At 45.5% G+C, this 27,089-nt stretch overlaps 1 protein-coding gene across 1 annotated transcript in view; it reads right to left on the bottom strand.

The window, feature by feature from the left end:
- PDE4A (phosphodiesterase 4A) overlaps positions 1 to 4,322 on the bottom strand; it is a 367,213-nt gene extending 362,891 nt beyond the window's left edge. The window contains exon 1 of the mRNA XM_081894065.1: positions 4,159 to 4,322. The gene's annotated coding sequence lies outside the window, so the exon portion shown is untranslated. The remainder of the gene's footprint in view (positions 1 to 4,158) is intronic.
- Positions 4,323 to 27,089: the final 22,767 nt, after the last annotated feature.

Genomic DNA, 27,089 nt, shown 5'->3' with positions numbered 1-27,089 from the left:
ATAGTTCCACGTCACGCTGGGAAAATGTGATAAGTAAGGTGCTGCAGGATTCTGTCCTAGGCCGTTGTTGTTCAAAATCTTTATAAACGACTTGGATGAAGGAATTGAGGGGGCGCTCATCCAATATGCAGATGACACTAAACTGGGAGGGGTAGATAATGCTGGAGAAGGAAGAATCAGGACTGAAGATGTCCTTAATAGACTGGAAAACTGGGCTCAAACTAACAAAATGAATTTCAATAAGGACAAATGTTAGCTTCTACACTTAGGCAGGAATAGGCAGCTGTGGTCTAAACCACAGAGCCTAGGGCTTGCCAATCAGAAGGTTGGTGGTTCGAATCCCCGCGACGGGGTGAGCTTCTGTTGCTCGGTCCCTGCTCCTGCCAACCTAGAAGTTCAAAAGCACGTCAAAGTGCAAATAGATAAATAGGTACCGCTATGGCGGGAAGGTAAACGGCATTTCCGTGCGCTGCTCTGGTTCGCCAGAAGCGGCTTAGTCATGCTGGCCACATGACCCGGAAGCTGCCCGCCGGCTCCCTCGGCCAATAAAGCGAGATGAGCCCCGCAACCCCAGAGTCAGCCACAACTGGACCTAATGGTCAGGGGTCCCTTTACCTTACAATTATGAGATGGGGGACACCTGGCTTGCCAATAGTACACGTCGAAAGGATCTATGGTTTTTAGTAGACCACAAGCTGAACATGAGTCAACAGTGTGATGCAGCAGCAGCAAAACAAGCTATTGCTATTTTAGGCTGTATCAACAGAAGTTAGTGTTCTGCTCCAAGGAAGGAATAGTACTGTTCTATTCTGCCTTGGTCAGGCCACACCTGGGTGTACTGTGTCTAGTTCTGGGTGCCACAGTTTAGGAAGGATATTCACAAGTTGGAACATGTGCAGAAGAAGGTGACCAAGGGTCTGGAAACCAAGTCTTATGAGGAGCAGTTGAGAGAGTTTGGTATGTTTAGCCTGGGAAAGAAGAGACTGAGAGGAGATTTTCATAGAATTTTATAGAATTGTAGAGTTGGAAAGGACCACAAGGGTTAAGATAAGATACTATATTCAAATATCTAAAGGACTGTCACATGGAGGATGGAACAAGCTTGTTTTCTCCTGCTCTGGAAGGTTGTACCCGAATGAATGGCTTCAAGTTGCAAGAAATGAGATTCCAACTAAACATCAGGAAGAACTTTCTGACAGTAAGACGGAAGAAAGGTCTCCCTGGGGATGTTGTTAACTCTCCCTCCTTGTAGGTGTTTATGCAGAGGCTGGATGGCCATCTGTCATGGATTCTTTAGTTGAGATTTGGACTTGTTTATATAAATTGTTTTATTGTGGTTTAAATTGTATGTTTTAATGCTTGGTTTTTTAAAAAACTGAATTTCTTTATTTACTGTAGACCACTCTGGAAAGGTATTCTGTCCCTGTTTGACCTTTAAAGCCAGGAGGGGGTGGATCTGCATCCCTCCAGCTCTCATCAGCAGGGTTCAAAATTAGCAGGGCACCAGGAGCATTTTGTGCCTAAAGATTCTCCATTTGCGAACACCTCGAAAAGTCTGGGTGCCATTTTTTTGCATTCAAGGATTACTGAAATATGTGTTTTGAAGCCTCAAAGTCTCTGTTAAGGATAGACAATATGTTAAGGAGTTTAACCATAGAGAGTAGAGTGTTTTGAAAATTGAAGTACAGTACCAATATTTTTATTGTAAACACCAAATTAAACATGTATTAACAGTTTCTGCTAGAAATCTGAGATTAACAACGTGTCACTTGTGTGAATAGCGTATTAGTTCATGCTTATCAAAATAATAAATAAAAAGTGTTTAGCCCACCTGCCGATGGCAACTAGATGTTCTGTTCACAACCCAGGTCCCAGGAGCCTTTTGGCTCCTAGCTTTTCTATTCCATTTTCTAACCCTGCTCATCAGCCCAGCCTGCAGGGCCAATGGTCAGAGATTATGACAGCTATTCTTCAGCTAAGTCACATGTTAGCCCCCTGCTTCAAATTTCCATGTCCTGTTTTTCAGATGCTGACCCGAACATTTCCTCCTCCCCAACCGCAGAAATATTCAAAAAACAAAAAATTGCCTTAAATTCATATTCACATAAGCCAATACCCTGTGCGCCTGCTTGTGAACAGTTCCTGCTCCCCACTAGGGACCCTGAAAAAACACCAAACGCTTAGTCCTCAGTGGGTCAGTTTTGAAGTTTAATTTCACAACTTTGTGTATACCGTACTTGAAAGGTGAAGACAGACATAACCATTCAATTTTTTAAATTAATCTTTATTAAATTTTAATACACATGAATGGGGGGGGGGGAATTACAGCTGTTGAAACAATATTATACACTTCAAAGAAACAAAATGGCACAACTTATGACTGGCAGCCAATAAAGTACTTTAAAAAGAAAGAAAAATATGCGTATAAAACAAAAGTTGGAAATAAATAGTTCTGAGCGTATAACATATCCCAAACATAACCACGGGGATAGATAAATCTGCTACTCGTTTCTCTCATTGCAAAGTTTATATGTAAAAAATTCAAGTATTTTTTGGTATTTTAGATACATCGTGTGATACGGAAAGGAAAGCCTACATAAGCCAAACCTTATTAGAACTATAGAGTCATAAAATTGTAGAGGTGGAAAGGGACCACAGGGGTCGTGTAGCTCAAACCCTGCAGGAATCTTTTGCCCATTATTTGTTCAAACCCACAACCCTGAGATTACTGAGCTAAAGGTATTTTTAGGGCAGTGCAGCCACTCTGGAACAGCCCTCACGCCCTGCATCGCAAGCATGATTTTACCTCTTTGGGATCTAGGGGTGGGGCAGAAGGTTGTTCTGCATGTTCACAGCAGAAACTAGCTGCAAACATCACTGACGGACTGTCCCCTATGATGGCACCAATAAATTTCCCCATTCAAATCCACAGAACAGCAAAAATGTGATATGTCCAAGAAATAGCTACAAAAATATAACAACGACATAACATCTATGGCAACGTTTGAATGACCCTTGTGTAAATTAAATACTGTTAAATAAGGAAAAATGGTCTGATGTGTTATAAGAAAGTACTAGAAATTATAAAAAAATTCCTTCCAGTAGCACCTTAAAGACCAACTAAGTTAGTTCTTGGTATGAGCTTTCGTGTGTATGCACACTTCTTCAGATACCTGCATGCACACGAAAGCTCATACCAAGAACTAACTTAGTTGGTCTTTAAGGTGCTACTGGAAGGAATTTTTTTGTTTTGACTATGGCAGACCAACACGGCTACCTATCTTTAACTGGAACTACTAGAAATTATAGTAAGGTAAGAAGTATAAGTACATCCAATGTCATAAATGTAACTTACGTCGGGAAATGATGGGAAGTCTGTTTTGATGAACTTTAGTTTATTGGATTTTTACTTTGGTTTATTTTTGTTTAGCTAGAAAGTATAAGAAAAGAGCATGTACAAGTTTAAATCAATAGTTCACGGTATAATTATTTAAAGTTGTTATTACTATCATCAGTTTTACCTTCTCTTTGTACATGTACTCAAGATTGTGTATGGATGTCAATTAATAATAATAAAATTATAAAACAAAAACAAATCCAACGACCAGCTTTCTCTTAAAAAAGATATAAGTAATGTACAGATGGTGCTTTACAATGCTTTTTTTAAAAAAAAGCCTGCCTGAAGCCTGGATCTGGTGGGGTTGTAGACAAATAATGACATCAGTCAGTCCAACTGCTAAGTTTGGGAGGACACTGGGCTTACCTGCACCTGAGGGAAACACTGTGAGAATCCGAGACGTAACTGAGCTCAGGCCCTGCATCAAGCAGGGACCAATTCAGCCCAGTCAGACCTGCAGATATAATTTGGGCTTTTTGTACTGCACTCCCTCGCCCTCGACCACCTGCCCTCCATCCCCTGCTTCCTCAGAGACCAACAGAACCAGAAATCTGGCTCTCTCTTTGTGACATTTGGGTTGACCCTAACAAAGGCCAACTGTGGATTTTGGAGCATTTCTCTATGGGTCAACTTGGCGACTGCCTTTGCTTTTTATAGATTGTATCTTCACTCCACCCCAAGTTTCATGGGGGGGAAAGCAACATCTCAGGCAGGAGACCCAACTCAATTTGTGGCAAGGCAACCATGACAGCCCTGCTCACCTCGTCTGGAGTCACAGCAAGGACGCTGCAGCTCGTCTTCACGTCCTCCTCCAGCTTGCCGGCCTTTGGATTCCGTCTCTGCTGAAGCTTTTCCAGTTCACCAGACTTCAGCCATTGGGGCTGAAGGGACTCTAGGCAGGGCCAGGTGACTGAGCAATGGATGTGCTATCACCTCCTGAGGCCTGAAAGGGAGAACAGCAATGGGACAGTCAGTGAGGGAAATTTAGCCGTAAGGTCCTCCATCCCCTACTGATGGCTGTTGGTTCACACATGCAAGTGTCCAAACAAACAAACAATCAAAATTCCTTCCAGTAGCACCTTAAAGACCAACTAAGTCAGTTCTTGGTATGAGCTTTCATGTGCATGCACACTTCTTCAGATACACTGAAACAGAAGTTTCCAGACCCTTCTTTATAGTGAGAAGGTGGGGAGGGGTATTACTCAGAAGGGTGGTGGGAATGGGTGATTGGCAGATAGCTTTGATGAGCCTGTTGACGACTCTTAACGACTGCAATAGGTGATTTTTATCATCTGGACACATGGTCAACAGACCCTGAACACCTTCCACCAGAAATTCAATGATTTTCACCCCACAATCAACCTAACAATGAATCAATCTATGCAAGAAATACATTTTTTGGACACTACTATAAAAATCCAGATGGGCACATAGACACCACCTTATACCGTAAACCAACTGACCGACAAACATATCTACATGCCTCTAGCTACCATCCCAAACATACCAAACAGTCCATTGTATATAGCCAGGCACTACGTTACAGCCGCATCTGTTCCAATTCTACAGACAGAGACTCTCACCTAAGAGATCTACAGCAAACCTTTTTAGAACTAAAATACCCAACAGATGAAGTTAGACAACAGATCAACAGAGCCAGACTGATACCCAGAGAGAACTTGCTGCAAGACAGACCCAAAAAAGAAAATAACAGAACACCTCTAGTCATCACATACAGCTCCCAAGTTAAAACAGTACAACACATCATCAGAGATCTACAACCTCTCCTGGACAATGACAGTTCTCTTTCTCAAGCTCTGGGAGGAAGACCTTTCATTGCCTACAGACAGCCACCCAGTCTTAAACAACTCCTAACCCACAATAATACTACAACCAGACCTAACACGGACACTGGCACCAGAGCCTGCAATAAACCCAGATGCCAACTTTGCTGCCACATACACCCGGACAACACCATTACTGGCTCCAACAACATCACACATACCATCTCGGGACTATTTAATTGCTCATCGCCTAACATTGTGTATGCCATCAAATGCCAACAGTGTCCTTCAGCTCTCTATATTGGACAAACAGGCCAGACCTTACGCCAAAGAATAAACGGACATAAATCGGACATCAGGAATCACAAGACAGAGAAACCAGTAGGAGAACACTTCAATCTCCCAGGACATTCTATACAAGATCTCAAAGTAGCTGTTTTACTACAAAGGAATTTCAGAAATAGACTGGAAAGAGAAGCTGCTGAATTGCAACTTATCACCAAACTTAAAACCATGGAGAAACCTGGTCTGAACAAAGACCTTGGATTCTTATCTCATTATACATGACAAAGCCATTTTTCACCTTTTCACCCCTTGCTTTTTCCTGTAAGACCTATTGCAGTCGTTAAGAGTCGTCAACAGGCTCATCAAAGCTATCTGCCAATCACCCATTCCCACCACCCTTCTGAGTAATACCCCTCCCCACCTTCTCACTATATAGAAGGGTCTGGAAACTTCTGTTTCAGTGTATCTGAAGAAGTGTGCATGCACACGAAAGCTCATACCAAGAACTGACTTAGTTGGTCTTTAAGGTGCTACTGGAAGGAATTTTGTTTGTTTGTTTGTTTTGACTATGGCAGACCAACACGGCTACCTATCTGTACTTGCAAGTGTATCTGTCACCTGATCGCTTATTTTTGATATGCAGTGGCTCATTCAAATATATGACATATGAACTCAGTAGCATGAAACAGGCACTCATGGATGTTTCATTCCCTTTCTTTGTATGCAGAGATCTAAAAACAGCTAACCATGGTTAATTACTTATGTATTTAACCAGAATAGCTGCTGAAGCAACTCTTTGGGGCCCCAGTACATGCCGGCTTTAGAAGCTATGTAAGCAAACCACCTCATTAACCACTCAAGAAAGAGCAAAATATATAGGAAAGATTGGATTATAGAAGCAGGGTTGACCAAGAGTTTGGCCTTCTTCGGTGCATCAAACTGCCCTGTAGGGAATCCTGTACCTTACCTTAAAGGTAAAGTTAAAGGGACCCCTGACCATTAGGTCCAGTCGTGACCGACTCTGGGGTTGCGGTGCTCATCTCACTTTATTTGGCCGAGGGAGCCAGCGTACAGCTTCCGGGTCATGTGGCCAGCATAACTAAGCCGCTTCTGGTGAACCAGAGCAACGCACGGAAACGCCGTTTACCTTCCCGCCGGAGCGGTCCCTATTTATCTACTTGCACTTTGACGTGCTTTCGAACTGCTAGGTTGGCAGGAGCAGGGACCGAGCAATGGGAGCTCACCCCGTCGCGGGGATTCGAACCGCCGACCTTCTGATCGGCAAGCCCTAGGCTCTGTGGTTTAACCCACAGCGCCACCCACGTCCCATGTACCTTACCTTAGGGATGATGATAGTAACAATAATATTTCTTTACTGACTTTCTTCCAAGGATCACAATACCTCTCTATGTGCTGCCTTCTAGGTATTGTTGGGTTCCCAAATCCCCATCAGCCCCAGTTATTATGCCCAACTATCATGGACGATGAGAGTTGCAGTCAGACAACATCTAGAGAGCACCACATTGGTTACCTCTGTGTTAGGGCTGGATTTAGGCTTGATCAGGCCCTAAATACTGAAGGTAATGGGGCCCTTTATATGTCCAGTTGTCCTTTGTCAACAACAAATTCTCACTGTTCTTTGTGTTGAATATATGCTGTATGGTAATTTATGGACCTAATAGGTATCTAAAGCCATTTGCACATGAAAAAATATATATTTTATCAAAGTAATTGTTGAGCTGAAATGCAATTAAGAAGAAGTATATTAATAGTGAAATAATTATTAAGCTTTATGTTAAGTTGTGGGTGAACATATCAGACAACACAGCGATTCTCCAAACAGCTCTTGTTTATTCACAGGCCAGGACAGAACTGAACTGAAGGGTTCAGTCAGCCTGCTTATATAGAGCTCCAGTACAACGTTACTGTAACAACTTTCTAAAAACTTTCTATCCAATCACTGAAAGTCACTTTTGATCCCTTATTTGCATAACTATCTACAGTATCCCCCTGCTGGACCAGGGTGAGAACTTCAGTACATAACACTTTAACTGTATGTAGGTTTTAATTTATTTCTGTATCTTATATTTTGGAAATGTACATCCAGGTGTTTTTTTCTTTTACATTTTTGGGGACCCCCAAGAGAGTGGGGCCCTAAGCTATAGCTTGTTTAACTTATATGTAAATCCAGCACTGGTGAGACTTCAAAAGGGGCTAGGGTCTGTTCTGTGAGGATATACTGGGCAAGCTCTCATTGTAGGACAACCAGGTCTGCTCCACTCACCAACCCTTTTGCCAACCCCCTTCCTCCATGCCTAACCAACTCCTTCCCTTTACCCACCCACTCGCCCCCACCCGACAACTCGCCCCAAGCTCCTCCAAGCCCCTTTCAAAGTAGGTAGGAGGTGCTTCACAGAGTAGCTTGCTGAAATACTGTACGAAGCACTTCCCTCCATTAAATTTTGCTGCCAGATTTAATCTGCCATTAAATCTCATTTAAAAGAAGCAGGGAGAGGTGCTCCACATTGCCCACCGCTCAGTTAAGCAGTTGGCAATAGCCACCTATTGGCAGCCACACAAACTTCAGAGTGTGACGACACCTTACATTTTTATGCATATAGGAAGATATGAAAACTGCCTCACACCATGTCACACCATGGATCCCTTTGCATTGCCTCTTCGGGGTTTCTGGCAGAGATCTTCCTCTGCTACCTTTTTTAAAAAAAATTAAACTAACTAGAGAAGCCTTGCTTAAGCTTGGGAGCTTCTGCATGCAGCACGTATTTCTACCGTGGCTCACATCCTATCTAAATGAAATGAATGACAGCTTCAGACACAGAGCGCATGCGAACATGACAGGATCTTGAAAGGAGCACAGACAAGCTGTTACAGTAGGAAATGCACAGTCTTAACAAACAGGCTCCAGACAGTTCTCTGCATGGTTGATGGGAAGAGAAGTTGGAGTACCAGACTGCCTCCTGATTAATTCGGTGTTTGCATTGAGATATTTAAGATTTATTCATAGCAAGTTGCGTTATACCATTGTAAAGGTTCTGAATATGGCGGTGTGGGAAGGCCCTCGCAGATCATAAAAACTGGAGGATAAAACAGATCCAGTGGAAGGAGACAAATCACACAAACACTGCTAAACAAAGTAGACCAGAACAAGCCTAGAGTTCCAAAGCAGTGCAAACGAAAAGGATGCCAAGGAGACAACAAATATAGCTGTTTAAGATGTGGAGGCTTATGAAGTAACCACATGCCTACAAAGCATTTAAGGGATGGGGAACTTGCGGCCCTTCAGATGTTGATAGTCCAACTCCCATCAACTCAGCCAGAATGGCCAAGAGTCAGGGACATGGGCGTAGCCAGGATTTATGTTGGGGGGTGCGGAACCAAGATGTTAATTAAGTATTTCTATTTATATACTTACTTACTTACTTACTTACTTACTTACTTACTTACTTGATGGGGGGGCAGCTGCCCCCCTGCTGCCCCTTGGCTACGCCCATGGTTGGGGATGATAGGAGTTGGAATCAAAAAGCAAAGTGGGGGGGGTCACAGATCCCCCACCCCCACACACTGCAGCAGAGCAGAGGACTCGGCTAAGGGCAGGGGTGGAAGCTGCAACCACAAGTGTGTAAGAACGTGGAAAGAGCTTCACTGCAAGTGACCCAAATCCAGAACTCTCTTTCCATCAGGAGCCTCCAAGAGGGGGGGGTAGGCAGGAGATAACAGCCCATTCCCAGTTTTGTTTTCCCCCCTCCCCTCTTCCAGCACACTGCTTCTGAGCATCAGGGTTCTATTTAGCTACCTTTTTGAAATTTAATTTGTTTTTGAACATTAATATTGTTGTTGTTCTTTAGTCGTTTAGTCGTGTCCGACTCTTCGTGACCCCCTGGACCAGAGCACGCCAGGCACTCCTGTCTTCCACTGCCTCCCACAGTTTGGTCAAACTCATGCTGGTAGCTTCAAGAACACTGTCCAACCATCTCATCCTCTGTCGTCCCCTTCTCCTTGTGCCCTCCATCTTTCCCAACATCAGGGGCTTTTTGCAGGGAGTCTTCTCTTCTCATGAGGTGGCCAACGTATTGGAGCCTCAGTTTCACGATCTGTCCTTCCAGTGAGCACTCAGGGCTGATTTCCTTCAGAATGGATAGGTTTGATCTTCTTGCAGTCCATGGGACTCTCAAGAGTCTCCTTCAGCACCATAATTCAAAAGCATCAATTCTTTGGTGATCAGCCTTCTTTATGGTCCAGCTCTCACTTCCATACATCACTACTGGGGTGGTTTTTGCAATCTCAAAAGAAAACCTAACAGTGTCACAATGCTAAGGACTCAACATTCAAAGTGTGCTGGTCCCGGGGGAAGGTTACCGTTGACGTAGTCAAAGTCCGGTCCTGGGTCACTAGCCTGGAAACAGTTCACAAGGAGCGGGGCGAGGTCCGAAGCAGGAAGCCGGGCGGGGACAGGAACACTTGAGAATCAGGTCTGGGTCCGAGGAAGAACAGGTACTCAACAACGACGTTGCTCCTCCAACCTGGGACCGGGCTGACTGGCCTTTATCTTCTCTGAGGCCAGGGGCGGTCCCGGCCCCCAGGAGACCCGCCTCTTCTGGCCTTAAGGCGAGCACTGCTCCTGGGAGAAACCAGTTCCCTTCGCCTCTCTGCCCTTCACCTCTGCAGTTCAGGAGAGGCTGAAGGGTTACTGGGCCCAGGGGGAGACTCACCTGTAGGTACTGAGTCCTCAACCACCTCTGGAGCCAGAGTGGATTCACCTGGTGCCTGCTCCTGAGGATCTGACACAGGTGCAGGCTCCTCAGAATCTAGGCCTTGCCCCAGTTCAGCCGGCCCTGGAGGCGGGGACTCCTGTGCAGGCTGGGATTCCTCCGGTTCAGCCTCTGAATCGGATTCCCAGGCCATCACACAAAGAGAGTAGGGAAGTGGTTGCTGCTCAACAGGAAGAAATGCCCCCCCCAACCATATGGATGGTGTTGCCTAAGACCTTTTAGGATTAGATGAGGATGAGGATTAGAAAACAATAATCTCAGAGGCGGGGCACAGATCGGACTGTCCCAACTTTACACCAAAATGACAATGACTGCAAAAGCGTGGAAAAGTTTCCTTTTAAAAGCATCCTTTTAATCGCACACAAAGAAAATGAGTCATTGGTCAGAGCTCTTTCTGAGGAAACCAACGGAATAATAAAAAGGTAAAGGTAAAGGACCCCTGACAGTTAAGTCCAGTCGCGAATGACTCTGGGGTTGTGGTGCTCATCTTGCTTTACTGGCCGAGGGAGCTGGCGTTTGTCCGCAGACAGTTTTTCTGGGACATGTGGCCAGCACGACTACGCCGCTTCTGGCAAAACCAGAGCAGCGCACGGAAACACCGTTTACCTTCCTGCCGGAGCCGTACCTATTTATCTACTTGCACTTTAGCGTGCTTTCGAACTGCTAGGTGGGCAGGAGCTGGAACCGAACAACAGGAGCTCACCCCATCGCGGGGATTCGAATCGCTGACCTTCCAATAGTGAAGTGTAGTTTATTTCAAAGGGTGTCTGTTTGCTGAGGGGCAAGTCACTTGCACTACCGAGCGACAGTTCCCAGGTGTATTTTCAAGACACAGGAAAACGCTCACCTGAATGTGAGGCTTCAGCCTTGCTGAACGAAACTTCCCTACCACTCATGCTCTGAGAAACAGCCTTCTTGCTTTAAGGCAGAAACGGAAAGAAGACTCAGCTGACTGAAAGAGACAGGTCAGTGGAGGCAAAACAGAAAGGGCATGCAAATCGCTATTTGCATTAGCAGGCAAGCCTTCATTGGCACAGGATGAGGGCTGGCATGAATTACAACTTCTGTCTGCAGAGTGACTCAACGGTTTATCCCTGAGTGAGGTCACAATATTCTGGTAGATCTCTGGGGGATTTGCAATAGATTGCCAAGGGTTTATGTCCTCCTTCCTGAGATGCTGTTTTGTGCTGTGCTATTTTGTGATGGGCATCAGGCTCTAGTAAAACAAACAAGCAAGGTAGATCTCCTTCTTCAGCTCTAGCAGGTCTGTGTGATTTTAGGGCATACCTGTAGTCTAGCCATAATCATTCACAACTGATTGGTGGAATGACTAGCAGACACATGTGACAGATTACAAATATGACCTGTTTGTTTGTTTAATTTATATCCTGCCTTTTCCTCTAAGGTGCTCAAGGCGATGTTTCACCTGCAATTGCTAATATTACCAAACCACAGAATAAAAACTTGGGGGAAATATGCTGAGCACCGATGTATTACCCATAGCTTTTTAAACAAGCAGTAAGTGGGTCAAAATATGGGGCTCAGAAACTGTCTTAAGCCAATCCAATGACAGCCTGAAATCCTGGAGAGCAACTGTCAGTCCATGTTGTCAATACTGAGATAGGTGCACCAATGGCGTAATAAATCTTCCTATATTCCTAGGTAAGGTTGGTCAAATGGATGAAGGCAGAGGATACCCAAAACGCTGGAAAAAAACATAAAAGCACTGCAAAATGTTTTTTTTATGCTCTAGTAACCTCTAGGCTAGATTACTGCAGCATGGTATACATGGGTCTGCCTCGGAGGATGGTTTGGAAACTTCAGCTGGTGCAGAATTCTGCACCCACGTTGCTCATTGGGGCAAGATATTATTGAGCATATCAGGATTGTAATGCTAATCCTGACTGCACTGGTTGCCAATTATTTAAATTTATCTACTACCCTTCACCTGAGGATCACAGGGCAGCTTACAAACACAGAATTCATCCTTGCCTAGTACCTTTGGATAATGCAAAAGGTGCAGACATTATGCCGTCTGGAGGGCACAACACAAGAATGAACCTTTTCTGCAGTGGCTCCCCAGTTTGTGGGACGCTCTCCCCAGGCTGGCTCCTTCATTATACATATTTAGGCACCAGGCAAAAATGTTCCTCTTCAAGCAGGTCTTGGGCTGATTAACATCCTATACCCTTTTATATGTCTTTGTGGGAGGGGGTTATTGGTTTGTTGTTGTTGTTATGTATTTTGTGTTCTCATTTTTATATTGCCCTGTGATCTTTGGATGGAGGGTGGCAGAATAAGTAAGTAAGTAAGTAAGTAATAATAATAATTATTATTATTATTATTTATTTATTTATACCCCGCCCATCTGGCTGAGTTTCCCCAGCCACTCTGGGCGGCTTCCAATCAAGTGTTAAAAACAATGCAGCATTAAATAGGTAGGTAAGTAGTAGTGACTCCAAGCAGCTCACATGTCCTATGAAGTAATTATTTGGAAGGGATTGGTGTTTAATAGAGAAGATGAGTACAACTTCTCAAGAAAAGAGAAGCAGAATCACTATCACACTTTACAGAGCAGTCAGATATTACACCTACACAGCAAGGATGGAGGAAAACGTAAGATTCAAACAGAAAACCAGGACTGGAACCAAATATGAGAGACCATTGGAAGCAGGGTACAGATGGATATACACAGATCTCATGAAAGATGACTAAGGGAGCATTCCTGTGCAATGCTTGAGTTCTACCAGCTAAGAGGCTCTTGGATTTGGCAAAGTCCCTTGGCACTGCCAAAACTCAAGATGCAGCACCCACATGAAAGATGTGCCAGTGGAACACAACAAATACACCTGTCGAGCCTTCTGCCAGTGAAGATGTGCAAGTGAAACAGCTAAAATAGGGTGAAACCCTGGATAGAACAGGAGTGGCCTGGAAGAGGTGCAAACCTACATGGTAGGTTTATCTTCTTCTTACTTCTTCTTCTTCTTTCTTCTTTGGCGATCACTCATAGCCGAGTAAGATTGTCTTCCATTAACACGGTTTTAACAATGAGTCCGTAAGTGACTGTGGAGGCCAATTCCGGACCCACGCGTCCTTCGTTGGACTGGTCATATTGTGTGGATACCTGGTTATCGTCTTCCAAAGCAACTACTCTATTCTGAACTTAAAAATGGAAAGCGTAATGGTATCTTATATACTTGTCCCAACAACATAACTTTCTACCAATCCCGCACTTGGTGCAAAGAATGTCCCTCCTGTGAAGAGGTAAGGGGTGCCCATCCCCTATGCCAATGCCTGTGTCTAGGACATGGTGCAACTAACCATGTAATCACAGGATGATACCAACATCCAAATGTTGGTGCCTTCAAAATCCTTGCCTTGGCCTCTTCTAATCCATTTTTAAGAATAAAGAGGAGGGCTAGATTGATCTGCGAATCAAATTCTGTACCAAATACCAAGTTCCACCCAAAAATATCCTTTCTTAACAATTACTTTTTAAGAAGGACTAGTTCCAAAACAAGATCCTCAGTATTTGCTGCTGAACCATAATATTCTTTCCAGCAGAACCAGATTATCTCCTGCTCCTACATTTTTTCCCCTCCACCTTCCAGGAACTGTAAATACCACACAAAGCTTTTCGCTTCGCTTGAATTCTTCTTTTACGTCTTATGCAAGCACTTTTCAAAATTTCATCTGTGGGTGTTGAATGGAGAGTGAGGGAGATTTGTGTTGGCCGGCTGTTCCCTGGGTAAGCTTTTTAGGTGCAACTTGGCACATCCTTAGGCATCATCATTTAGCCGCTTATCCCTGTGTCCAACATTACCCAGAGGATCTGCCGGGGTGCAGCCCTGCTGAGACCTCAGACATGTGCTCTACTCAGATGGAAAGCAAGCAGGGGCAGGACCCTCTAGTAGATCTCCGCATTGATAATGACCCTGAAAAAACATTGGATCTGGGCCCCCAAAGCTGGAGGTGCCCACACCAGCTGCCAGAGTTTCTGGCTTTCAGCTGAGTTTCCCTCCCCTCCATTTCCCTCAGGGTGATGGGTGTCCCCCACTCCTACCCCGAATTTCTCCCAGACAGAGCGACTGTCAAAGTGCTCACCTCAGGGGTCAGCAAACTTTTTCAGCAGGGGGCCGGTCCACTGTCCCTCAGACCTTGTGGGGAGCCAGACTATATGGGGGGGGGGAATGAACGAATTCCTATGCCCCACAAATTGAAATTGAACTACTTCATTGTCACTTGTACAACTGGTATACAGTGAGATTACACGAGCACCCCCCACTCAGCTCTCTTAGTCTTAATTCCCCTCGTTTACTGTTGCACACCCACCAAACCCAAAAGTCAGTTGCCCTGTTGTTATCTTTTCATTCAGCAGCCTAACAGCCCACGGATAGAAGCGGTTCTTTACCCTGTTGATGCGACTAATCATGCTTCTATATCTTCTGCCTGAGGGCAGGAGATCAAGGAAGTGCCAGCCAGGGTGTGAATCATCCCTGAGAATTTTCCTCACTCTCCTGAGGCAACGTTCTTCCGCTATTTCATCCACCGGATTCACGGGACAGCCCATATATCTTGTGCTGTATTCACCACCCTCTGTAGGCACTTCCTATCAGATGATGTCAAACCAGCGTACCACACCGTGATGCAGTATGAAAGGACACTTTCTATTGTTGACCGGTAGAAGGAGATCATCAAATAACCAAGTGATGCATTTAAAATAAAAGCACACATTCTGCTCATGTAAAAACACGCTGATTCACCGACCGTCTGCGGGCCAGATTGAGAAGGCGATTGGGCAGCATCTGGCCCCCGGGCCTTAGTTTGCCTACCCATGACCTAGCTGCACTTTGAAGCGCTTGAGGAGGAAAGCGTTTGGACCACCTGCTTAGATTAGGCCTGGCGGGGGCCCAGGAAGGGGTGGGACTCGACTGAGCATTCTTGAACTTCATTTTACCCAGTAGTTTTCAACCAGTGTGCCGTGGTACCCTAGGGTGCCTTGCATGATGGTCAGGGGTGCCGCGGGCAACATCCGGCCTCTGTCCCTTTCCTTCCCTCCCTCCTCTGATGATCAAAAGCTGCTTGCTGCAGCAGCCCTGGCTACAAGCTCCCCAGACGAATGAATGGTGCCTCTGGGGCTGGCCAAGGGAGGGAAGAGGAGAGAAGAGGATGAGGGAACACTCTACAAGGGAGGGTGTTTGAAAAGCATAAATGGCTGCCGGCTCTGCAGGAAACGGGTGACATAACTGGGGTTCTGTGGCTGGGTGCATGTTTCCTCACAAGGGTGCTGCAGAAAAAATGTACTTGGTAAAGGGAGCCGTGCACTTAAAAAGGTTGAAAACCTCTGTATTAAGAATAAAATAGAAAAGGAGGAGGGAGAGCGAGAGTGCACAAGCACAAGGTCAACAAAACCAGCTCCTTTAGGGACCTCTCAGAATAGTACAGCTATTAACAGAAGTAACAAGCTACAGCCTTGAAAGCTGGCTGCCAGGAGACACACAGTCCGCTCACGTCAGAGTAGCTAAGCAGTGACTTTCTCGCCCATAAGAACACGTTGTCCTAAGCAGCCTACAAAGCAAATAGGGGCTGGGGAAAGTAATCATAAGTGGGGCGCAATGGTGGGGCTAAGGTAACAGGTGGCTGCCTTCTGCTGCAAAGTCAGCAAAGGATTCAGTCCGCACACAAGTGGACTGAGATGCTCAGCGCTTGGGTCAGTTCAATATATTGTTACAAAAGTTGGGCGCCACTCCCAATCTATACCAAGCCGTGGCAAGATTCCAGGGGGTTCCAGGCGCTCACCCAGGGTCTGTGCTTGTTTGAGATGCAAGACACAGCAGGGGCTGTCGTAGCTTTAAGATATATGGTTTATTCACATATATACACCTTTAGTATGCATGGTTTTCCCAGTAGTGATGTATGGAAGTGAGAGCTGGACCATAAAGAAGGCTGATTGCCGAAGAATTGATGCTTTTGAATTATGGTGCTGGAGGAGACTCTTGTTAGTCCCATGGACTGCAAGAAGATCAAACCTATCCATTCTGAAGGAAATCAGCCCTGAGTGCTCACTGGAAGGACAGATCGTGAAGCTGAGGCTCCAATACGTTGGCCACCTCATGAGAAGAGAAGACTCCCTGGAAAAGACCCTGATGTTGGGAAAGATGGAGGACACAAGGAGAAGGGGACGACCGAGGACGAGAGGGTTGGACAGTGTTCTTGAAGCTACCAGCATGAGTTTGACCAAACTGCGGGAGGCAGTGGAAGACAGGAATGCCTGGCGTGCTCTGGTCCATGGGGTCATGAAGAGTCGGACACGACTAAACGACAACAAAGTATGCATGGAGTCCAGATCTTGCAGCATGGTCATTTCAAGAAGGGCTTGTTCTCCACAGCGGTACAAGCTATTGTGTCCAGGGCATTTCTCCCTACTTGCCTTCAATCAGCCAGCCAGCCAGTCAGTTGTTCTGGCCTTTTTTTCAGCTGTTCCAAGCCTTGTGCCAAAGGCTGCAAACTCTTCCTGTGACATGCCAGGTTACCCTGGCAACCTTCCAAATCCCCCGTCTCTGCTCATACCTCAGGGCTGAGCGGCAGGGCAGTTCCCTTGCCTTGCCATTAGCCCTGCATTGTATCTTAATGGCCCCAGCTTGGCCAGGTTGTTCTGCAAAGGCTACCCTAGGAATTCCTCTGCAGCTTGTACTTCTCCCTTCACATCCCAAATAATCAAAATTCTACTGTTTATTCATGTTTAGGGGGTTCCTCCCCCAAACCTTTAACAATATTTTGACACCTGAGGCAGAACACTCAAAGGGCAGGGCCGTAGCTAGGGGGTGGTGAGATGGGTCCTTGCCAGGGGTGCAGACGAGCTGGGGGTGCAAAATCAGCTTTAAAATATGCCCATAAATATGTCTATAAATAAAAATATTGATTATTGCCTCATAAGAAAAGATTTTAAATAGAGGGTAAATTGAATTGGGGTGGGGGCTTGGAGGAGAGGCAGAAAGAAGAGCTAATTTGTCCATGGCTAGGGGGCACAATCTGGGCGGTTCTGCCAGGGGCACAAGATCACCTAGCCATGGTTCTGCCAAAGGGTGCTTGCTACGCAGTCACTTATAGAGCTAGCTTAACCATGTCGATTTAGCAATAAGTCCTACTGAATTCACTGGGGCTTACCTGCAGATAAGGATTGCAGCCTTAGAGTCAAACGGTATACAGTGGTACCTCGGGTTAAGAACTTAATTCGTTCTGGAGGTCCATTCTTAACCTGAAACTGTTCTTAACCTGAAGCACCACTTTAGCTAATGGGGCCTCCTGCTGCTGCTGCACCGCCAGAGCACGATTTCTGTTCTCATCCTGAAGCAAAGTTCTCAACCCGAGGTACTATTTCTGGGTTAGCGGAGTCTGTAACCTGAAGCGTATGTAACCCGAGGTACCACTGTACTATGCAGTTCACACAATTAGTGAATGGTGTTTTAAAGTACAGTAAATTGGAGGCACAGCGGTCTTTATCAGGTTCAGGCTGCTGGGGCAGATGATGATGATATAAATTTATCGCCTCCCAAAGGAGCCCAGCGGGATGTGCACCTAGAAAGGTTAAAGCCCCTTAACCCACCTCCATACCCAGGTCCTAGACTCAACTCTGACCCTGAAAACAGGACCTGTGCTATTTCAGAAAAGACATGCCTCTGGGTCTCACACTTACACTGAGTTTTGGCATCTTTTAAAGTCAGCCTGGTGATGTCAGCCTTTGGCACAGGGTCCATGGCTCTTGCCACACTCCGTGCCATCTCCCTCGCCCTCAACAAGCCTGTCTCAATGTCATGTGTACCATTACAGCAGAATGACAGCAGGTGTGCGAAGCCAGTCTTGGCTGAAAAACTCACAAAAATGCCCCTTTGGGACGCACCAAACCAGCAAGAGTATCCCACTACAAGGGGCTGCAATGGGGTGGCAACCATGGGATGTGAATCAGCACACTGAATGTTCAATTCAAAACCCACTTTGGCTGTGGACCAGCTTAGCTAAGCTCAACAAGCGGCTGTGGCTGAAAGTCTTTGCCTTTGAAGGGATATTCCTCCTTTGAAACAATGCTGAGGAAGAACAGCCAACCTCAGAAATGGGAGGATGAAGGTAGGATATGCTCTCACTGAGCCCTAGAGACAGGCAGGATAGAGCCCTCAAGCAAGGAATCCTACCCACAGCCTTTCTCCACGCACAACTCAGAGGGGGCATTTGAACAGGGGAGAGAAAAGAAATCGCAGCACGAGCTTCACAGCACGAAGCAGGAATTGCTAACACTTCTGACAAAGCTTGCTGGCTTGGAAGGCAGCCAAGCACGGGGACTCCCTAAATGACGCACAAAGGCTGGGCAGGGCTGGGTGTGGGAGAAGGAGAGGGAGTCCTCCAGCCGCTTCCAGGGAACTCGGCACAGTAAGGATGACTCTGAGAGCAGCTACCAGCAGCTGCAAACACTCCCTGCCAGATTAGCTAATGTAAGATGCTTTGAGCGTTGCCTGAGGAGCAAGGAATTTGCCAATTTTGAGAGCTGGTGTAGCACAGCAGTTATTACAGGACAGAGCTTGAAAATCAGAAAATCCCTGATTTAAATCTCCCCTCTGCTATGTACTTGCTAGATGAGCCTCTTGCTCTCACCCACAATACTGAAATATTACTTACCTACCTTATACTGTAAAAGGGACACGGGTGGCGCTGTGGGTTAAACCACAGAGCCTAGGACTTGCTGATCAGAAGGTCGGCGGTTCGAATCCCCGCGATGGGGTGAGCTCCCGTTGTTCGGTCCCAGCTCCTGCCAACCTAGCAGTTCAAAAGCATGTCAAAGTGCAAGTAGATACCGTATTTTTCGCCCTATAGGACGCACCTTTCCCCCTCCAAAAATGAAGGGGAAATGTGTGTGCTTCCTATGGGGCGAATGCAGGCTTTCACTGAAGCATGGAGAGCGAGAGCCGCAGCGCCAGCCCCACAAGGTCGGGGGACAGCGGGGAGGTGGAACGCCGCCATCCCACTGTCTCCCGATGTGGTTTGGAGGCTGACGGCGGGGAGACGCGTGCTTCTCCCCGCCACCAGCCCCGCAAGCTCCGGGGTCAGCGGGGAGGCGCAGCGCGCCCTCCCGCTGTCCCCGGACCTGATCTGCAGGCGGGCGTCAGGGAGAAGAGCGCTTCTCCCCGCTGCCGGCCCCACAAGCGCCTGGGGGGGGGATAATTTTTTTTTCTTTATTTCCCCCCAAAAAAACTTGGTGCGTCCTATGGGCCAGTGCGTCCTATGGGGCAAAAAATACAGTAAATAGGTACCGCTCCAGCGGGAAGGTAAACGGCGTTTCCGTGCGCTGCTCCGGTTCGCCAGAAGTGGATTAGTCCTGCTGGCTATATGACCCGGAAGCTGTACGCCGGCTCCCTCGGCCAATAAAGCGAGATGAGCGCTGCAACCCCAGAGTTGTCCGTGACTGGACCTAACGGTCAGGGGTCCCTTTACCTTTACCTTATACTGTATGCTTGTAAAAAGAAACATTGTGCTTCTTGCAACTGATACATTATGAGAACTGTAGGGGAGGGGTGCTAAACTCCTTTCTTGTTTCCCAAATTGAAATCGTACTGACACATTATTTTCTCCAATAATAATTTGCTTCAATGTGACATTGCTTCAGAGACATATTTACAGGTCTCCAACCTTTTCCAGCTGTCCTGCCTGGTACACCAATCGTCCAATGCCAAATACCATTATTCACTCTACCATCTTTTTTCCTTCTGTTTTATCATTACCTTCTCCTTTTCGTTTTATCTTAGTTTCCGGTTTCAACTGAGCGATTTATGCTCCCCATCTATATTTTTCTTTTTCAAATCCTTAGGGAGCCTGCCTCCAGCAATTGTGGGGCAAAACAGGAAGCAAGGGTGGTTTATCAGGAAGTAAGCTAAAGTTTCACTCTTCCGAAATATTTGAGGCTGGAAGGAACAAACCTGCCATTCATCTCTCTCTCCCCCACCCTCCATTAGTATGTCATAAATATTGCACGACAAAAACTCTGTTTCAGAGTTGTTGGTTTTTAAGTATAAAAGTCCTCAAAAACCCCAACCCCAACAACTGCAGATAGCTTGTAACTTGGGAAGGAGATGACAGAGCCCTCTTCCTCTAAATCAATTTCTGTTGCATTATGCAGAAGATCAAGGAGATATTTTGTGAATAATTGATTGCTTAAGCTACAGGGGGAAGGCAAGACCAAAATGTTTTCGCAACTGTGCTCAGCAGAACAAGCTTGTTTTCCAAAACACAGAGGCAAGCAGGCAAACAGAGCAGTGTCAGGTGAGAGATCATCCCTGTGTCTATCCATTTTTCAGGCCAATTCCATGCATGTTTACTCAGAAAATTCAATGGTGCCTCCTGTACAGATAAGTATCCATAGGGCTGCAGCCTTTACAACATATACAAAATGGTCAAGGTGGTTCACCACCATTTCTCTGCTGAAATACTTCCCTGTCTCCTGATTGTCATTCCACTTCTTTCTTCAGCCTCACTTTCTTTTAAGTCCTTTTCTCTTACCCATTCTTTCCATCCACCAATTCAAAACTCTGAAGTTATTTGTATATATTCATTGTATTTGATCAAGCCTCAGTTGAGCCACTGTGCCAAACTTTATCCTCCAAACCAAACTTCCCTTAAAACCCAAGTTAGCTCTCTCCCTCCTATTAATTTATCCATACAAAGCCAGGATGACTAGGAAAGGACTTTCTTCCTGATATTTTTTCATGTGAAGAATTTAAAAAAATAATAGAGGAACATTTAGTATTGCGAATTTGCATCTTCGGTCTGAAGTGTTACAGCTAAGATGCAGGCTTATCAGCTCAGTGAGAAGTAAACTCTCAATCACACACCAGATTAGTAGTACAGTACTTGTTGAAGGAAAGCAAATACATTTCTTTTTCTTGAGTTCATAGTTAATGCAACGGGAGCTCACCCTGTCGCAGGGTTTCAAACTGCCAACCTTCTGATCGGCAAGTCCTAGGTTCTGTGGTTTAACCCACAACGCCACCCACGTCCCTTGAGGCTTCAATTAAATTCTGCTTAATGATGGGATTTAAACTCTGCCTTTATGTTTTTTAAAAACAGGCACAAGCCATTTTTCTTTGTGTTAGACCACACACGTAGCTCTGTAGAGGATTAAATGTAATTGATATATCAACTTACTAATACCTTTCAGTGTGCCGTCCTTCCCATAGCTCAGTGACAGAGCGCCTGCCTCACATGTGAAAGCTCCCAGGTTCAATCCCCAGCATCTCTGGTTGCTGTTTTGTTTTTTAAAGGAGCAGGTAGCCCCAGAAGCCACTGCCAGCCAGAGCAATAGATAATTCTGAGCTAGTTGGGCCTCATACAAAGAAGTTCCCTGAGTGCAAGACTCTCTGCTAACTTACCTAGGAAACAGATACTTGATTTTGGTTTAGAGAGAAGAGGTAGTTCAATAAAGCGAAGGGGAAAAGACTAGTCTCATTCATGGCTGGCTGCCAGCCCAGCCAGCAATAAACAGCATGGCATGTGATTTGCAGTAGACTGCAGGCAAAAACAGAATTAAATATCTGCACATGATCTAGAGAGCTTGCTGTGTTTCCAATGCTCCCCTGACTGCCAGGTCAGGAGGAAACCTATCTGATACCTCTGGGGAATTTCTGAGAAGTGTGATATGCTGGCATAGCAGACTTTATCTGAATCCCAAGCAGATGCTACGTATTCCCCTATTTCCTTATGTGGCTTTGCGCAGCTGGAGCAAACACCCGGCCCATGCAGGAATTAGGGTGAATAACGCAGCAGAAAACAGAATGCCGTTTCCTTGACAGCATTCTAACTCTGGGTTTTTTAAAAAAAAAAACAGAAGAAACACACATCTTGTTCTCATGGCTGTGATAAAGTTTTGTAAGAATGCACATTCCGTTTGCTAAAGCAGTGATGGGGAACCTGGATTGCTGGGACTCCAGCCCCCATCAGCTGCAGCCAGCATGATCAACAGTCAGGAATGATGGGAGCTGTAGTCCAGCCACTTCCCAAGGGCCACAGTGCTAAGATGGGCAGGGGCAGTGTTAGAAACTGAGATATGAAAGCTAGGAGCTAAACGGCACGTTAAACTTTCTAGGTTATGGGGCAACAATGGAATGTCTAGGTGTGCTTTTTTAATAACAAGAATACAAAGCTGAAGATGAATGAACTGCAGCTAAAGTGTTATCTTCATTTCTTTCCCTGCCCCCCCCCAATATTCCTAAGAGAGTCTCTTCTCCAGTCTTCAGAGAGTAGCTGGAAATGGGGAGGCAAAAAAGGGTCCTGCTCTCTTTCCACTCTGCAGTTTTAATCTGAAATCTTAGGCGTAGTACTGCACCCAGAGCTCAGAAACTGCTCACGCTAATTAAACTCCCTGTCACCTAGAACAATGGAATTTTCAAACATTGGCCAGGGGTGGGGCAGGGAATCTATACATTAAATTCACAAGCCCCAACTCCTGATTCCTCGCCATTTTAGTCAAACCACGCCCTGCCCTTGGACTTCTAAAAATAGTTCTCAAGGGGGAATTACACAAAAGGCTAGCCATTATGTTTTTGCACCCGTAACCCAGGTTCCAAGAGCCATGTGGTCTTTCTATCCCAGTTTCTAACACTGCTCCAAAACTAAGATCATGGTTTTTGGAAAACATAGCCACAGAGATAAACGAATGTTGGACCATCATGAACAAGAGCAAACTCGATCTTTCTGATATCTCAGAATCCTGCTTAGCAAATCCCTTTCCTGGATATTGAAGTGATGAAGGGCAAAGCACAGAAGGGAACAGAGGCATTGGTGTAGTTTTATTTCAAGGAGGGTGGATTATCCTGGATTGACAATTTTCAGCAGCAAAGTGATCCCCCAAATGTTATATGGATCAGAAATTTGAGGAGATGACTTGAACACAAAGGGTTAGAAACAGCGAAGAATCAATTTATTAGATTTTCTTCACCCAATGGAACACCAGTGGCTCTTCTACCAATAGAAGCAGGTTGGACAAAGGCGAGAGTAGACTGTGCACGGTTTAATTACCTGAAAAGAGTTATTACATCTCTACTCAATGAGCACTTTCCATCCATATGCTACATGGATCTGGAGAACACACACTGGGGGAATCCTGGATATTATCACTTGCAGGAGCTGAATGAGGTTCTGAAGATGGAGAAGCGTCAACTAAGGGATTGGTTTTATTGGATAGAATCCAGAAGTGACTTACAAGTGATTAAAACATCTAACTGTTCCCTGTGTTTCCCTCTATTGAAAGCATAGCATTTTAGAGCCAGTTACTTTACTAAACTTCTGCCTGTACCATTAAGATCTGCCTTTACTGTGTTGTGATTTCAAGCAATGCCCTCAGCTGTGCTGGATGGTCCTTGCAAGATGATTCCATGTGCAGATAGACTATGCATATGCAGGCACTTGCAGACAGAAGGTAGTATCCATTATTTGTTATTTTGGCCCTTATACACAGACCCAAGGAGTCACTTTCTAAAACCCTTGTTTGTTCGAGGAACTGGACAAAATAGCCGTGAACTGTAAAGGAGATTCGTAGGTCTAAATCTGAAATACACTTTGCATCACAATGAAGGCCTTCTGGTTATAGTCTCATTAGAAATAGATTGTCTGTTTTAGTCGATACCTTAATCTATATTTTGTATTGAAGCTGTGTTTTCATGCTTTTGTCATGGCCTTTGGCTAGCACAATAAATTTATTGGTGATGGTAATGATTTTTAAACATATAGACTTGCTTGTATGAACGGGTTTCCTCCCATCTCTGTGTACAGGGTATGACCAGCATACACGGCTTGGAAAAGGAGAAAAATCCCTCTGCCATTCCCTGCTCAACCATTTTGGCCAGGATAACTATGGCTGGTATTCAGCAGTTAGCCAGCCACATAGCTTTGACCTTCGAACTGGCTCCAGATCCCTGATTCTGGCCCACTCCAGTCTCCACTGAGCCGCCCCAGAGCCCTAAAATGACACAGTTGTGCCTCTTGCCATCTCCTCCAATGGAGAGCAGAAAGCTATATCTGTCTCTCTGTAAATCCTGAAGACCTCTAAATATTTATGCTACAAGAAAAGTAAATGACTGCTGGATTGGACAGTGCAGTAAATCTTTATTATAGCACACGAGTGGGAAGAGAACAAAGACGCCTATTTTTCCACAGGCCTTTTGGTATGTGTGGTTGTTATCCTTGAGATAGACCTAAAACATTAGCCCATTGCAGATACTACAATCAAAGCATCAGGAAGGTGGGGGTCGTTACTGCACCTGCCAACTCTACCCCCCTCAGAGCCCCGATAGTATGTTTTGCACGGGGTCTGTGCATGTATACCCCTGTGAAGTTACACACAGCTCTATGAAGGGCTAACTATTTGCTATTCAAATGTAATTTGCAAACCAAACTCTGGCAGCCATTTTTCACTTGCAGGAAAAGCCACTTTTGTTTTCAGGGGGGCAAGTTCGAACAGGCAAGTGGTGGAGAGGGAAGGTGAACGTAATCTTCTGGTCATTTCTTCACTACTCGCCCACCCACAACTGTGTGTGTGTGTGTGTGTGTGTGTGTGTGTTTGGGGGTGGGGGAAGACTGACAAGAATTGATCAGTAGGTGCTGGCATTCCCAGAGGTCCACAAATTCTGCTAAGCCTCTATCACCAGTCAAGATCTGTTGTTGTTGCCACCAACCCTATCCCAAAAAGACTACATACCCCAACTTTAACAACAACAACAATTTATTATTTATACCCCACCCATCTGGCCCGGCCTCCCCAGCCACTCTGGACGGCTCTCAACGGAATATTAAAAAACGATAAAACATCAAACATTAAAAACTTCCCTAAACAGGGCTGCCTTTAGATGTTTTCTAAAAGTCAGACATTCCTTGACATCTGGTGGGAGGGCGTTCCACAGGGTGGGTGCCACCACCGAGAAGGCCCTCTGCCTAGTTCCCTGCAACCTCACTTCTCGCAGTGAGGGGAACCACCAAAAGGCCCTTGGAGCTGGACCTCAGTGTCTGGGCTGAAAGATGGGGGTGGAGATGCTCCTTCAGGTATACTGGGCCGAAGCCGTTTAGGGAGATGGGCGGGGTATAAATAAATAAATTATTATTATTATTATTATTATTATTATTATTATTATCATCATCATCATCATCATCATCATCATCTCATCCCTGGCATTGCACTGGGATCTGGAGACACTCGGAAGCAATCTCCTTCCGGCTTTCTGAGCACCTCCAAATCTTTTGCCGAGGGCCTCCACCCTTCTCTTGAGCTTCGAAAGATGGGTGTGGGCTCTTCCTGACCTTGTGCTGGGGTTTAGAGGGGCTCGGTTTCCAAAGATTGAGGTTAGGGACAGCCAACACCCTTCTCTCAGCAGACTGGAAAGATGCGCTTGCCAGATTGCTGAGCACTCTTTTCCTTTCCTCTCCCCTCACCGCAAGAATGAAAGAAAGAAAGCAGCTCGTTGTTGCCAAGCAACACGCACACAGAACCAACTCTCCCCACCACCACTTTCCTAAAGAAGCCCAAGTCTATTGTCCTGTTCTTCAAAACCAGTGATGAAGCCAAGCATAGGATATGGAGAGGACGTTTAGGACTAGGCTTTCCTGTCAGGGAATTTCTGAGCTGGGGAAGCTGCATGGCAGGCAAAAAACACTAAGTGATGCTTCTTCTCTCTGGAGAAAAGCTGCACATCTTGAACTCTTGCCACCTGACATGCAACCGCTCATGGCACAAGTCTCTGGGATCTGCCTGTCTGGTCACTTGCCATCGCTTCCGCCAGGTTGTCTGGCTGGAGGCAGCCAAAGGGAGAAGAAGGAATGTCCTCCTCAGACGAAACAAGCACAGAGATTGCAGCAACACCCACCGCTGTCCTGCTGGCGGCACATATCTTTTGTTCTTCACTTAAAACATAACACAGACCTCTAGGGATCTGCAGCCTGCAAAGGCATCATCTACAGTCTGTGGCAAGGTTTCTCAGATGAAGATCATTTCCATTTAAAATCTGTAAGTCAGGCCTCCATAGTGGAGCATGCCAGTTACTCTGCAAACATTTAATAAAACCACTTCTGTCATCTTATGCTACAGCCACTATTGCAAGCCCCCTTAACACCCTCCAGCAGACACTGGGAAAGCAGTAACTGCCATAAAAAGACTTTTGGGGCTACTTGCAAGGAGCTTGGCTGGCTGACAGAATGCTGTTCTGGAGCCTTGGTTCTTGGCTGCAGAGCTGAAAGAATGCATTTTAAAAACAAATCTCATGCCTGATCTTGCTTCAGTCAGATGGAACAAGAGGACAAGGGGAAAAGGTGTCCTATCTGGTGCTTGAAGGGGAGAGAAGTGCCTTTCTCTGACCATTTGAGCTACTTGCTGTCACACATTCCTTTTATTGATCCAGAGAGGTTGGCAGTTAACTACAACAAGGTGCCATCTGATGTGTTAAGATTTCTCCTTTTCTGTAGCCATACTGTTACCCATTTGAAAAACAAACAAACACATTTATTGTCTTTTCCATTAGCACTGTTGCTTAACCACTTTCCACTGTAAGGATATAAACGGAGGGGGGGGAATTAATCAATGATAGAAGTTGTATGCAATCGAAGTAAAGTTACCAATTATTCATTGTTTTGAGTCCTACCACCTCCTGAAACCACAGAATAGACATCTTATGGCACCACAGAAATCCAGCCACCCCACTCAATAAAACCTCACCTGAATGTAACCTTCGAAACTCCCAAGGTAAGCTCTTATATCTCTATGGACTTGTTGATTCAGCAGCCCCAACAGAAATTACTTTCAAATAA

Source organism: Podarcis melisellensis, assembly GCF_964234715.1.
Source record: "Podarcis melisellensis genome assembly, chromosome: 17".
Taxonomy (NCBI): Eukaryota; Metazoa; Chordata; class Lepidosauria; order Squamata; family Lacertidae; genus Podarcis; species Podarcis melisellensis.
Note: the sequence above shows the minus strand (reverse complement) of the source record. Positions and strands in the feature narration are given on the sequence as shown.